The sequence below is a fragment of the Scyliorhinus torazame genome, chromosome 28, assembly GCF_047496885.1.
Source record: "Scyliorhinus torazame isolate Kashiwa2021f chromosome 28, sScyTor2.1, whole genome shotgun sequence".
Classification (NCBI taxonomy): Eukaryota; Metazoa; Chordata; class Chondrichthyes; order Carcharhiniformes; family Scyliorhinidae; genus Scyliorhinus; species Scyliorhinus torazame.
The window spans coordinates 9,629,646-9,642,733 of record NC_092734.1 but is presented as its reverse complement, the minus strand read 5'-3'; the positions used below and the strand labels follow the sequence as shown (position 1 = coordinate 9,642,733).

Here is a 13,088-nt window from a genome sequence, read left to right as displayed (position 1 = left end):
AAGGTCCCTCATGGTAGACTAGTACAAAAGGTGAAGTCACACGGGATCAAGGGTGAGCTGGCAAGGTGGATACAGAACTGGCTAGGCCATAGAAAGCAGAGAGTAGCAATGGAGGGATGCTTTTCTAATTGGAGGGCTGTGACCAGTGGTGTTCCACAGGGATCAGTGCTGGGACCTTTGCTGTTTGTAGTATATATAAATGATTTGGAGGAAAATGTAACTGGTCTGATTAGTAAGTTTGCAGACGACACAAAGGTTGGTGGAATTGCGGATAGCGATGAGGACTGTCGGAGGATACAGCAGGATTTAGATTGTCTGGAGACTTGGGCGGAGAGATGGCAGATGGAGTTTAATCCGGACAAATGTGAGGTAATGCATTTTGGAAGGTCTAATGCAGGTAGGGAATATACAGTGAATGGTAGAACCCTCAAGAGTATTGAAAGTCAGAGAGATCTAGGAGTACAGGTCCACATGTCACTGAAAGGGGCAACACAGGTGGAGAAGGTAGTCAAGAAGGCATACGGCATGCTTGCCTTCATTGGCCGGGGCATTGAGTATAAGAATTGGCAAGTCATGTTGCAGCTGTATAGAACCTTAGTTAGGCCACACTTGGAGTATAGTGTTCAATTCTGGTCGCCACACTACCAGAAGGATGTGGAGGCTTTAGAGAGGGTGCAGAAGAGATTTACCAGAATGTTGCCTGGTATGGAGGGCATTAGCTATGAGGAGCGGTTGAATAAACACGGTTTGTTCTCACTGGAACGAAGGAGGTTGAGGGGAGACCTGATAGGAGGTATACAAAATTATCAGGGGCATAGACAGAGTGGATAGTCAGAGGCTTTTCCCCAGGGTAGAGGGGTCAATTACTAGGGGGCATAGGTTTAAGGTGAGAGGGGCAAGGTTTAGAGTAGATGTACGAGGCAAGTTTTTTTACACAGAGGGTAGTGGGTGCCTGGAACTCGCTACCGGAGGAGGTGGTGGAAGCAGGGACGATAGTGACATTTAAGGGGCATCTTGACAAATACATGAATAGGATGGGAATAGAGGGATACGGACCCAGGAAGTGTAGAAGATTGTAGTTTAGTCGGGCAGCAAGGTCGGCACGGGTTTGGAGGGCCGAAGTGCCTGTTCCTGTGCTGTACATTTCTTTGTTCTTTGTTCTTTATACCGGCGCCTGTCCAGGGAGGCTGGTACGGGAATTGAACCTGCACTATTGGGCTTGTTCTGCATTACAAGCCAGCTGTCTTAGCCCACTGTGCTAAACCAGCCTCTCTTCTTCTTGGACATCGTGTCGTATGATCCGCAGATGAAAGGAGCGAACAACCATCCTGGGTTCCCTGGGCAAGTCTTCACCAAAAATGACACACCTGCAGAGGCTCCTCCCCTCACTCGTCTGGGTGGTATAGGTACACCAATCTGATCTTCAAGTAACCAAAAGAGCCACAGCAATCCATTCGCAGCCTTGTCTTTCTCAGCCTGCCTGTACTGCACCACTGGATTCAACTGCTCCCACTACTGAGCTTAGATGGCTGTGTCACCTCTGCCAGCTTCAGTCTACCCAGAGGTTTTTGTTTCTAAATCTCAGTTGCAGTGTGTTTCTTTACAAACTGGGAGGTGGCGTTGAGGGGGGGGGGGGGGGGGGGGGGGGGGAAGAGATGACAATTTCCTTGTGTTCCCTTTTTGTCTCTTTCTTCAGTTTCTGTTTTCAGCAAGGGTCTGCCTCAAAAAAAACACAAGCCTGGCAACCATAGATTCCACGACATCCTGTCAAACTGTTCGGAGCAGGACGGAAGATGTCCAGGGTAATTAGGGTTATGCAGATCGTACAGCACAGAGGCCACGCGGCTAAACTAGTTCACATTGGTGTTTGCACTCCACAAAAGCCTCCTTCCAATCATCTCATCGTATCAGCAAACCATCCATTCTGCTCTTCCTCCTGTTTGTATCGAGCTCCCCCTTAAAATGCAACATTGATATTCACCTCAAAGACTTCATGTCGTCATGAGTTCCACAATCTCACCAGCCGCAGCATAAAGAGCTTATCCTTTGCTGTGCATCCATCTGTTCACCTGCTTCAACTGGCGCAAAAGGCACACAAGACAAAAATAACATTCTTCAAAATAAAACATTTTTCCTCTTTTATCCTTCCTCAAGCCGTTCCCCCGGATGACAATTCCGCCGACATTTGTTTGAACTTAAAAAGTGAGTCATTACATTGTGCAGAGACAGCAGTCTGGTACAGTACAGCTTGTGATGTCCCTAACAGTACTCCGTGAAACAAGCATTCTGACAAGACCGAGACAGAAGTTGCGCGAGCATTGTTTAGCCTTCGAATTAAGTGTCACTGGGATTGTACTGTCCCGATCTCATGGCACGTCTGTCAGCTTCTCCAAGCTCATATCCTGTTTCTCAACCAGTAGCTCCCTGCCAATTTACAATTCAGCAAATGTTGCCTTCTGCAGTGCAGGTTAACAGAATAAGAATAGTCAGAGTCATTTCAGTGTTGCATGGGTCCCTTTTATCACTCAAGTCCAAAAGAAGTGACATGCTCCCAGTCTCCTCCTCCTCCCCCCCCCCCACAGTAAACACTCATCCTCCTCATATCCCTCCGTCACCACTAACACACTCCCAGGGCCCTCAGTGGGCAGCGCGGTAGCATAGTGGTTAGCACTGTGGCTTCACAGCGCCAGGGTCCCAGGTTCGATTCTCTGCTGGGTCACTTGTCGATGCGGAGTGTGCACGTTCTCCCCGTGTCTGCGTGGGCGCCAGGGTCCCAGGTTCAATTCCCGGCTTGGGTCACTGTCTGTGCGGAGGCTCCTCCCACAGTCCAAAGATGTGCAGGTTAGGTGGATTGGCCAGGCTAAATTGCCCTTGGTGTTCAAAAGAAAAAGGTTAGGAGGGGTTATTGGGTTAGGGGGATAGGGTTGAAGTGAGGGCTTAAGTGGGCCGGTGCAGACTCGATGGACTGAATGGCCTCCTTCTGCACTGTATGTTCTATGTTCTAACATCACAAGAACTGGTTCCCTTTACCCGAATGAACATGCTCCCCAAGTCGCAGGAACCCAACTCCTGATGAAGAGAATCGAACGCCCACCACAAATTGCCTTCCGGGAAACTCAGGTCATATTAATAACTAACCCGAAAATGACTGATCCGGATATCAGGTTGGCAAGTGTGCCCCGCTCAATCCTTCAGCACAGGCACCCATCTCAGAACAGTGAAATTTAATCCCAAAAACACATACATGATGAATGCAACGAGTCCTGTTGGACTCGCTACGTTAGCTTGGCTTCTCTCTACACAGTTGCTGCCGGACCAACTGAGTGTATCCAGCACTTCCGTTTTTTCGTCGACATTCAATTCAACCAATCACCTCGCTGTAGGTCCACACATTCGGCACAAACCCCGGTGACAAGAGAAGCAAAACGCGGACATACCGAAACATCGACTCGGCCAGCCTTTTGCCCCGGCCCTGGGTCACTGTCTGTGTGGAGTTTGCACATTCTCTCAAGTGTCTAGAGTAAGTGGATTGGCCATGCTAAATTGCCCCTTAAATCGGAAAAAATAGAATTGGGCACTTTAAAATTTTTTTTAAATAATTTAATTAGACCGACTGAGACAAGGGGTGATTTGGTGAAATCTGAATATTAAAGTTCCAATGATTATAAAATACACCACTCCATCAAGATCTAGAGAATGGAGGGGTCAAGCGATGCGAGGGCAGAAGCGGCTGTGATTCCGCGAGCTCTCACTCTGCTCGTCTTTCAATCCTTTATTTTTCCTTGTGCATAATTTCATAATTGTCTTTTTTGGGGGGGGACATGTGCTTGGTAATATGTCCCTGCTATCTTGATTGGCTTTGACAAAGTCATTGGATTCGAAACGTTAGCTCTTTTTTTCTCCCAAAAGATGCTGCCAGACCAGCTGAGATTTTCCAGCATTTTCTCTTTCGATCTTGATTGGGAGTTTTGCAATGAGGAGCGGAATTAAATCATAAAGAATCCTCGTGTGATGAGGGCAGTTGGAGATGATTGGGTCGAGGCCCAGCCTGCACTGGCATTGAGATGATGACCATCTCGGAGAGACAGCTCTGGGTGATGATCGCGACACCATGGTGCCTGTCTTTGGTGCACATCTGGAAGAACCAGGAGGTATCCTTGGGAGAATGGCAGAGGGGCAGGAGCAAATCCGTGCATTTGAGGGAACGCTTTCCTTGGTTAAAGACCACCTTTGGTTCGTTGAGATCCTGTTGCACGGCTTGTCACATATCCATCAATTCAACTTATGAACCTGTGCCTATCTCAGCTCATGGCCTGGGCAGATTATACACCTGGGGGAGGATGTGGCTTCTTCGGACATTTCTTCGAGGTTGGTGTTCTTACGAAATGGGTAGTGGCACTCGCTGAGGCAGGCTTTGTTAATTTGTTGATTTCCCTGGGCATTTTTCCCTTCAGGGTTTTTTCCCCCCCCCCCTTCTTTTCTCCACCTGGGTGAACAGTTTCCTATTCAGTGGGGGAGGTGCACTGCCCTGGGTGTGGTCGAGGAGATGCAGGACTGGCTCGGGTACAGGTTTTAGGGTGCGCCAGTGGTCCCGGGGGTGCTGCATTGTGTGTGTGTCAGAGGGTGCTGGGCTGGGCCAGCTCTGGTGCTGTGGTTTGCACCCTGCTGCCCAGTAGCTTGGGCTGTACCTTCTCAAAGGCACTTATTCGGGGCAACCTGGGTGAACTCTTCTGTGCACGGAGACCTGGGATTGAGCAGAGTCCTGTACTTTGGCTGATACCCCGTTGCCCCTCCATCCCCCACCCCCCCCCCCCCCCCCCAACACCTGTAGTCGGGACGCTCCCCATTTGGTGAAGCATTTTTGTTCTTTCTCATTAATGATGGTAAGCGGGTGCTGGGGGAATACGCTTGAGTCCTAACCCTTTGTTATCCTGTGATCCACTCCTGATAGTTCTCTGTCCCTTTTATTAGGAGGCATTGACGGCAGTGGTCATAATTCAAATGTAGAGGGCAGCACGGTGGCGGTGGGTTAGCACTGCTGCCTCACGGCGCCGAGGTCTCAGGTTCGATCCCGGCTCTGGGTCACTGTCCGTGTGGACTTTGCACATTCTCCCCGTGTCTGCCTGGGTTTCGGTCCCACAACCCAAATAGGTGATTTGGCCACACTAAAGTGCCCCTTAATTGGAAAAAATGAATTGGGTACCAATTTAAAAAATAATTCAAATATATAGCTGCTGGTCCTCTGTGTAATTGGATAGAATGATGTTGGTTATATACTGGGCCTGAGATTGGGGCTATGTTGCGTTGTGTGGTATATTAACATCCCTTTAGAACTGGGGTTCTCCTAGAAAGGGGTGGGTTTAAAGAATCTGCGATTAATCCTGTACAGACGGGTCTGGTATCCAAGGAGAGGGGGTGGCAGTGTGTCATTGGGAGCCTTCGATGCTAGCAGGTTTGAGGGAGATGTACATTGATGCATGCCCAATCGTGGGGTGAAAATGTTATCCTGAACTCTGGTGATGTTCGCCACATGGGAAGGAATGCAGCATTTTACCACATTGGCATGGTTTTATCCTGATTCTCCCTGCTCTCTGGTGGTGCTTTGAGGTATCAAGTTACTGTATTGAACCAGTTGTATGGCTTTTTGCTTGTTCCCCGCTGCATTCATGTATGTGGAGCCTTTACCTTTTCTTGCGGTGTTGTACCATCATGTTGTGTTAAAATCTCAATAAATAAATCTAAAAATGTAATTAATGCTGATTCCTGATTATCATGTGTACAGAGGCTGCATTTTAGGACTGGCGATGGAAAGTTATCCAGTTTCCACTCAGTCCATTGGGGGCCAGCAATTGACCGAGGACAGGTGTGTCGGTCAGAGAGGGGGGTTAAATCAGGAGGGAACCTAAACTGCCTACGTTGGTCTCCTAGCAGCATGTTCAAGAGTGGCAGAGTATACCAACTGCTGGGTCTTCAATTGTCCTCATTTGCAAATGCTGAGAAAAGAATGGTTTGTCTCATATTCAAAGCAGTTTTTTCTCCACTCACTCCAGAGCCAACCCAAAGCCCTTAAAGGACAGTGACCACCCAGCATCATCACTCCATATCTCCAGGGTCATCTGCAACGACTCAGTAAACCTCACTCCGTGTCGCAGTCTGTGTACACCATGCACAACCTGTTACATTTAGACAACTTAAAATGCAAGAGAGTACAGACCACCTGGGAGATTTACAGGTGACAATCAAGGGGTTTAATTTTCCCCGTCAGTGTTCTTGGAGCACACCAAGTGATTTAGCCCGGTCGTTCAAAAGGGTGTTCCTTTTCTTTTAGGCTGAGGTTGGCTCAATAGCAAACTCGCCCCTGTACATTGCTCAGTCTGTGCATGGTCAAACATCAATAGATGCGATACCTCACATCGATTCAACAGGAGGAAAGATAAACAGCCAATTTCTGAGCAAGTCATGTTTTTCTCCTTCACAGTCAGTACGACAGCCCGTAACGGACAAAAAATGGCATTACTGCTTTATCAGGCTGGCATACCGCATGACTATTTAAACCAAACTGGAGAAGTGACAGGGATAACTAAGTTTCAAAGAAAATTATTTACAATAATTGGTAACTGCAGTGGGGAAGGGAATTAAACAATGCTTCCAAACAGAGATTCAGAAGGTAGGGAAAAATAACTTACATGTATACAAGCACTTTTCATCACATCGGGATATCAACAGAAACACTTTAGTTGGCACAGAATTGCAGCACAGTTACTGCTGTAATCGAGGTAGACATGGCAGCTGATGTATAAACAGCAAACTCCCACAAACATCAACACAATAAATGACCAGAGAAACTGCGTTACTGATGTTTGTTGAGGGATACCTAACACCTGGTGATCGCCCTGGCAATGAGATCCTTCACAACCACCTGAGAGGGCAAGCATTCTCATTAAGAATTTATTGGACGCATTATTGCATCTGATCAGAGCAGGGGATGTTATTTTACTTCTCAAGTCATTTTATTTCAACTAGCAAGCGTGATAGAAGTTCATTGTGCGGCAAATCCAGTTTTCATGCAAGCACAGGCCTTGGAACAGAACGGAGCTTGCATTCAGTTTTAAGTACAGATAGTTACAGAAAACGAGGTGATACCAGTTGCTTTTTGCCATTCAATCTATCAATCAATTACATTCAGAATCGGATTAGTTGCGCAGTGGTTTGAAACTGTCCCTGGATATCACTTAAATCTATGAATGGCATTCATTAATGGATGGTGCTTGCAGAAAGCAAGTGCAGACGTGATGGGTTGAATGGCCTCGTTCAGCACAGTATCATGCAAGGAATGTTAGCGCCTTGGCACTAAACATATTAACTGAGCAAATCTCAATTAATCTCTGGACTGTGCCAGCGAGGAGTTAAATTGGAGTGCAAATCTCCAATTAGCGCAGTTGAAAGTTATGTTTAGTGTTCATTCCTAATCTTAGAGATCATGGCAAATGCTTAATTAAACTCCGTATGCGCAAATATGTGCATGGTTGCTGCAAAGTATGTTCAATTGGACTTGCTCCAAAACCCCAATTAAAATTATGGGTGCAATTACACTACCCCAGCCAGCAGGATCATAGAATCCCTACAGTGCAGAAGGCTATTTGGCCCATCGGGCCTGTGCCAACCCTCTGAAAGAGTACCCCATCTAGGCCCACACCTCTCCCTATCCCAGTGACCCCACCTAACCTGCACATCCTTGGACCAAGTGGCAACATTTTTAACATAGCCAATCTACCTAATCTGCAATCTTTGGACCGTGGGAGGAAACCAGAGCACCCGGAGGAAACCCACGCAGACACGGGGAGAGCGTGCAGACTCCGCACAGACGGTCACCCACGGGCAGAATTGAACCCAGGTCCCTGCCGCTGTGAGGCAGCGATGCTAACCACCTTGCCACCCTTTGTAAAAAAAAAGACAGCAAAACCTCAATGCAGCATTGCACAAGCTATTAAATAATTGTAGGCTGGTGTTGACTGCACTCTGGGGACCATGGGAAGATGCTCCTATACAGTGTCGCCTCACATTACTTCACAAGAGTATACAACTTAAACTGTACTTAAGAGACAGGAGGGACAGCGTGACCTTGTACTAACTTAACAAACTGGAGCCAGTTAAAATGTTTGTAACATACGGTCAGTCGCACTCGAGCTTTCTGCACATTTTAAAAACATCATTGCTGGGACTAGAAGAAGAATGAACCAATCTTACCAAACGCACGCACCGATTCTATGAATTAAGAAAGATTGTGCATTTCTCTATTGCTCCTAACCAGAGTAAACACAAGATTCACAGCCAAATGCAATCACCATTGTGCTTTACGAAAGACAGCAGCCAGTTTGTGGACAGTACGTTTTTACAAATAATGGCCAGGATCATATGTTTAGTGAGGCATAAGTATCGATGAGGACACCAGGGAGAACCCCCCTGTTCTTCCTCAAAATAGTGACCATGAGGGCAGCATGGTGGCGCAGTGGTTGGCACTGCTGCCTCACGGTGCCCAGGTCCCAGGTCCGATCCCAGCTCCGGTCACTGTCTGTGTGGAGTATGCACATTCTCCCCGTGTTTGCATGGGTTTCGCCCCCACAAACCAAAAAGATGTGCAGGGTAGGTGGATTGGCCACACTAAATTGCCCCTTAATTGGAAAAAATGAATTGGGTACTCTAAATTTATTTTTTAAAAGAAAAAAAAAAGTGACCACGGGGTCTGAAGGGCAGCTGGGGCCTTGGATTAACGTAATCTGAGAGTCAGCGCCCCAACAATGTGGCACTCCCTCAATACAGAATGGAGTGGGACTGGAACCATAAACAACCCTGTAACATGGGGGGCAAATCCCACAGAGTTCTTGCAGTGCAGGAGGCCATTCTGCCCATCAAATCTGCACCGATCCTCTGAAAGAGCACCCTACTTGAGTGAGGGCTTGAGGTACATAAGGAGGAGGTGTTAGCAATTCTGGAAAGTGTGACGATAGATAAGTCCCCTGGGCCAGATGGGATTTATCCTAGGATTCTCTGGGAAGCTAGGGAGGAGATTGCTGAGCCTTTGGCTTTGATCTTTATGTCATCATTGTCTACAGGAATAGTGCCAGAAGACTGGGGGATAGCAAATGTTGTCCCCTTTCAAGAAGCGGAGTAGAGACAACCCCGGTAACTATAGACCAGTGAGCCTTACTTCTGTTGTGGGCAAAGTCTTGGAAAGGTTTATAAGAGATAGGATGTATAATCATCTGGAAAGGAATAATTTGATTAGAGATAGTCAACACGGTTTTGTGAAGGGTCGGTCGTGCCTCACAAACCTTATTGAGTTCTTTGAGAAGGTGACCAAACAGTGGAAGAGGGTAAAGCAGTTGATGATGTGTATATGGATTTCAGTAAAGCATTTGATAAGGTTCCCCACGGTAGGCTATTGCAGAAAATACAAAAGCATGGGATTCAGGGTGATTTAGCAGTTTGGATCAGAAATTGGCTAGCTGGAAGAAGACAAAGGGTGGTGGTTGATGGGAAATGTTCAGACTGGAGTCCAGTTACTAGTGGTGTACCACAAGGATCTGTTTTGGGGCCACTGCTGTTTGTGATTTTTATAAATGACCTGGAGAAGGGTGCAGAAGGATCGGTGACACTAAAGTCGGTGGAGTTGTGGACAGTGCGGAAGGATGTTACAAGTTACAGAGAGACGTAGATAAACTGCAGAGCTGGGCTGAGGTGGCAAATGGAGTTTAATGCAGAAAAGTGTGAGGTGATTCATTTTGGAAGGAATAACAGGAAGACAGAGAACTGGGCTAATGGTAAGATTCTTGGCAGTGTGGATGAGCAGAGAGATCTCGGTGTCCATGTACATAGATCCCTGAAAGTTGCCACTCAGGTTGAGGGGGTTGTTAAGAAGGCGTATGGTGTGTTAGCTTTTATTGGTAGAGGGATTGAGTTTCGGAGCCATGAGGTCATGTTGCAGCTGTACAAAACTGGTGCGGCCGCATTTGGAGTATTGCGTGCAATTCTGGTCGCCGCATTATAGGAAGGATGTGGAAGCATTGGAAAGGGTGCAGAGGAGATTTACCAGGATGTTGCCTGGTATGGAGGGAAGATCTTATGAGGAAAGGCTGAGGGACTTGAGGTTGTTTTCGTCAGAGAGAAGGTTAAGAGGTGACTTAATTGAGGCATACAAGATGATCAGAGGATTGGATAGGGTGGACAGTGAGAGCCTTTTTCCTCGGATGGTGATGTCTAGCATGAGGGGACATAGCTTTAAATTGAGGGGAGATAGATATAGGACAGATGTCAGAGGTAGGTTCTTTACTCAGAGAGTAGTAAGGGTGTGGAATGCCCTGCCTGCAACAGTAGTGGACTCGCCAATATTAAGGGCATTTAAATGGTCATTGGATAGACATATGGACGATAAGGGAATAGTGTAAATGGGCTTTCGAGTGGTTTCACAGGTCGGCGCAACATTGAGGGCTGAAGGGCCTGTACTGCACTGTAATGTTCTATGTTCTACCCTTCCCCCGCAACCCCACCTAACCTGCACATCTTTGGTCTGCGGGAGGAAACCCACGCAGGGAACATACAAACTCCACACAGTCACCCAAGGCCAGAATTGAACCCAGGTCCCGGTTGTTGTAAAGCAGCAGTGCAAACCACTCTCCCCCAGTATCACCACTGACCACAGCTGGCACCAACCGGCATGAGCCTCACATACAGAATGTGCCAGTGGACAGACCCCAAATCAATGTTGTTTAACATACCACAGCCTGAGAGGCTCATCAGCAAATGAATACCTCAATTAGTGTCAATAAGCAGTTGTTAAAATCCAAGACATTTCCACCATCCCATCCCCTCATTTTAAGCCACGAGAATATCGTGTGCTGTCTAATCCTCTGAACGCCAGCCAACAGCTAAGACCCTTTACTGAAGCTTGCCTTTGATGTTTTTGAGTCTCCAGTCCTGCGAATCTCTATTAAGCTCGATTACCACAACAATGAGTTGGCAGAACACCTCCACACACACCGACTAACAATGAAGGGAGCCCGTGCAGGCCGCATTAGTTTGACAAGTTAAGAAATATCAAGAGGGTGTTAATGCTAAGACCAGTCAACAGACAATAACTCCACTAAATACCTTGGCTGGAAAGCATGCAATTCTTCCAAATCCAACACATCTATTAGTCAGCCGCCTCACGAAGATCTATAATTCATTCAGAGGGAAATTCTACACGCTAGCTTTCTTACTGGCATATGCAAATTTAATGTTCCTGTATCTTTGAGCCAGGGCAGGAGAGTGGGGATGGGGATGTGACTGGAGGCATGCTGGAGGGTTGGCAAGCTTGTGAGCTGGGGGGCTGTGCACGTTCTGTGGACATGTCTCTTGGCTTTGAAGGCAGCGTTTGGACTCTTTCCTCGGACTAACACGGGGAAACACTGCCCTCCTTTCGGGACACATTCCCTCTCGTTAGAATGCTCAATCTCTAAATAAACCGGGCAAAGGTCCCCCCTGGAGCAGGCAGAAAAAAACAACCCCCCAATGAAATCCCCAGGCAAAAAAAACAACCGCCCAATGAAATCCCCAGGCAAAAAAAACAACCCCCCAATGAAATCCCCAGCTGGGAGTTACTTCCTAAAATAATCACCCCCCGCCAATTTGAACTGGTTTGCTGATACAGGTGCTGGGATGACGGGGGGGGGGGGGATATATCCATCATCGGAATAGTGAGGAACGCAGCCACAGGATGAATGATTTCAGCTTCAGAATAATTCACGTGCAGGAGAGAGAGAGAGAATAACACGAGAGAAGAAATGATGTTTAAAAAGAAGTCATTAGTTTTAAGATTTAGTTTTCAGAGGGATCCGCATATTATGACTTTGGTTAAGCATTTACGAGCGATGCAGCAACATTTACAAAACCTCCCCATTTGCAGGACAGACTGGAGATGCAATATTTTGTTTTTGAAAAAAAGGGGACTTACTAAAAACGTGTAATTTCTAAAATGGGGGCAGAGTTTCTTTTTAAAAGGGGGCACATTTAAGGGGCAACTTCTAAAAAAAGGTACAATTTGTAATGAGGGAATATAGTTTTTGTAAAGCGCGCATTATGGGAGGTGTATTTTTTTTTAAAGGGGGTATAATTGTCACACGGTGCAACTTCTAAAAAGGAAGTAATTTTAAAGTGGCATAATTTTTTAAAGGGTGTAATCATTTTTAAGAAGGAGACATCGGAACAAATTGACACAAAGTAACAAAAGGCCGCTCAGATTGCAACAAAACTACCTGAGTAAGAGGGAGACATGAAGGGGATACATTGGCAATGGATACATTCCCTTACCTGGTAGCCGCTCCCTCGCACTGGCTGAGGACACTCACTCTCCCCGGGCTGTGCTGGACGGAGCCGCTGCTGGGGGACCGGAGGGAGAGGGGGTCCTGTCCTGTCCTCCCACTCACTGAGGGACTGCTCGCTGCATCTTCCCCGGCATTTGGCCGCCGTTGCTCCGAGAGGAGATGAGCGGGACCACAGTCTGCAGCATCCCCGGCTACCTGACAGCTAAAGCTCCACCTGTCAGTCGGGGGGGGGGGGGCTTCCTCTGCTCCCATTGGAGGCTGGGCACGTCAATCAATCATTGTGGGCGATGCCCCAGAACAATAGGCGGGGTTACACTCACTCTCCATCACCCCCCCCCCCCCCCTTCCAAAACCTGGGATTAGCAGATGCAGTGATGTAAATTTGCAATGTTTTTTTGGGGGGTGGAATAAAACCCTTGCAAAATGCAGATTCCCTGTGTTATAACCATCATTCCTGCTTTGCATCCCCCCCTCCCCAAAAAAACAAAGTGGGCTGATGGTTTTTTTGCAGAAGTGAAATGTTCCCAGAGCTTCATACTCGCAATCATTCCTCCGCATAAATGGTTCACTTCCAGCCATCCTGTCAATCCCAAAAAGCTCCCTGTGCAACGTTACCCACCAGCCCAACAAGACCTGATTAAACTCGCAATCGCTCAACCAGGACAAACACAAATTAGGGATAAATCATATTGCAATTAGTGCTGAATGTGGATTCTGTACAGCCTC

At 47.2% G+C, this 13,088-nt stretch overlaps 1 protein-coding gene across 7 annotated transcripts in view; it reads right to left on the bottom strand.

Moving 5' to 3' along the window:
- cdh23 (cadherin-related 23) overlaps window positions 1-12,520 on the bottom strand; it is an 815,609-nt gene extending 803,089 nt beyond the window's left edge. For all 7 annotated transcript variants that reach the window (XM_072491426.1, XM_072491427.1, XM_072491428.1 and 4 more), the window contains exon 1: window positions 12,349-12,520. The gene's annotated coding sequence lies outside the window, so the exon portion shown is untranslated. The remainder of the gene's footprint in view (window positions 1-12,348) is intronic.
- Between the last annotated feature and the right edge of the window lie 568 nt (window positions 12,521-13,088).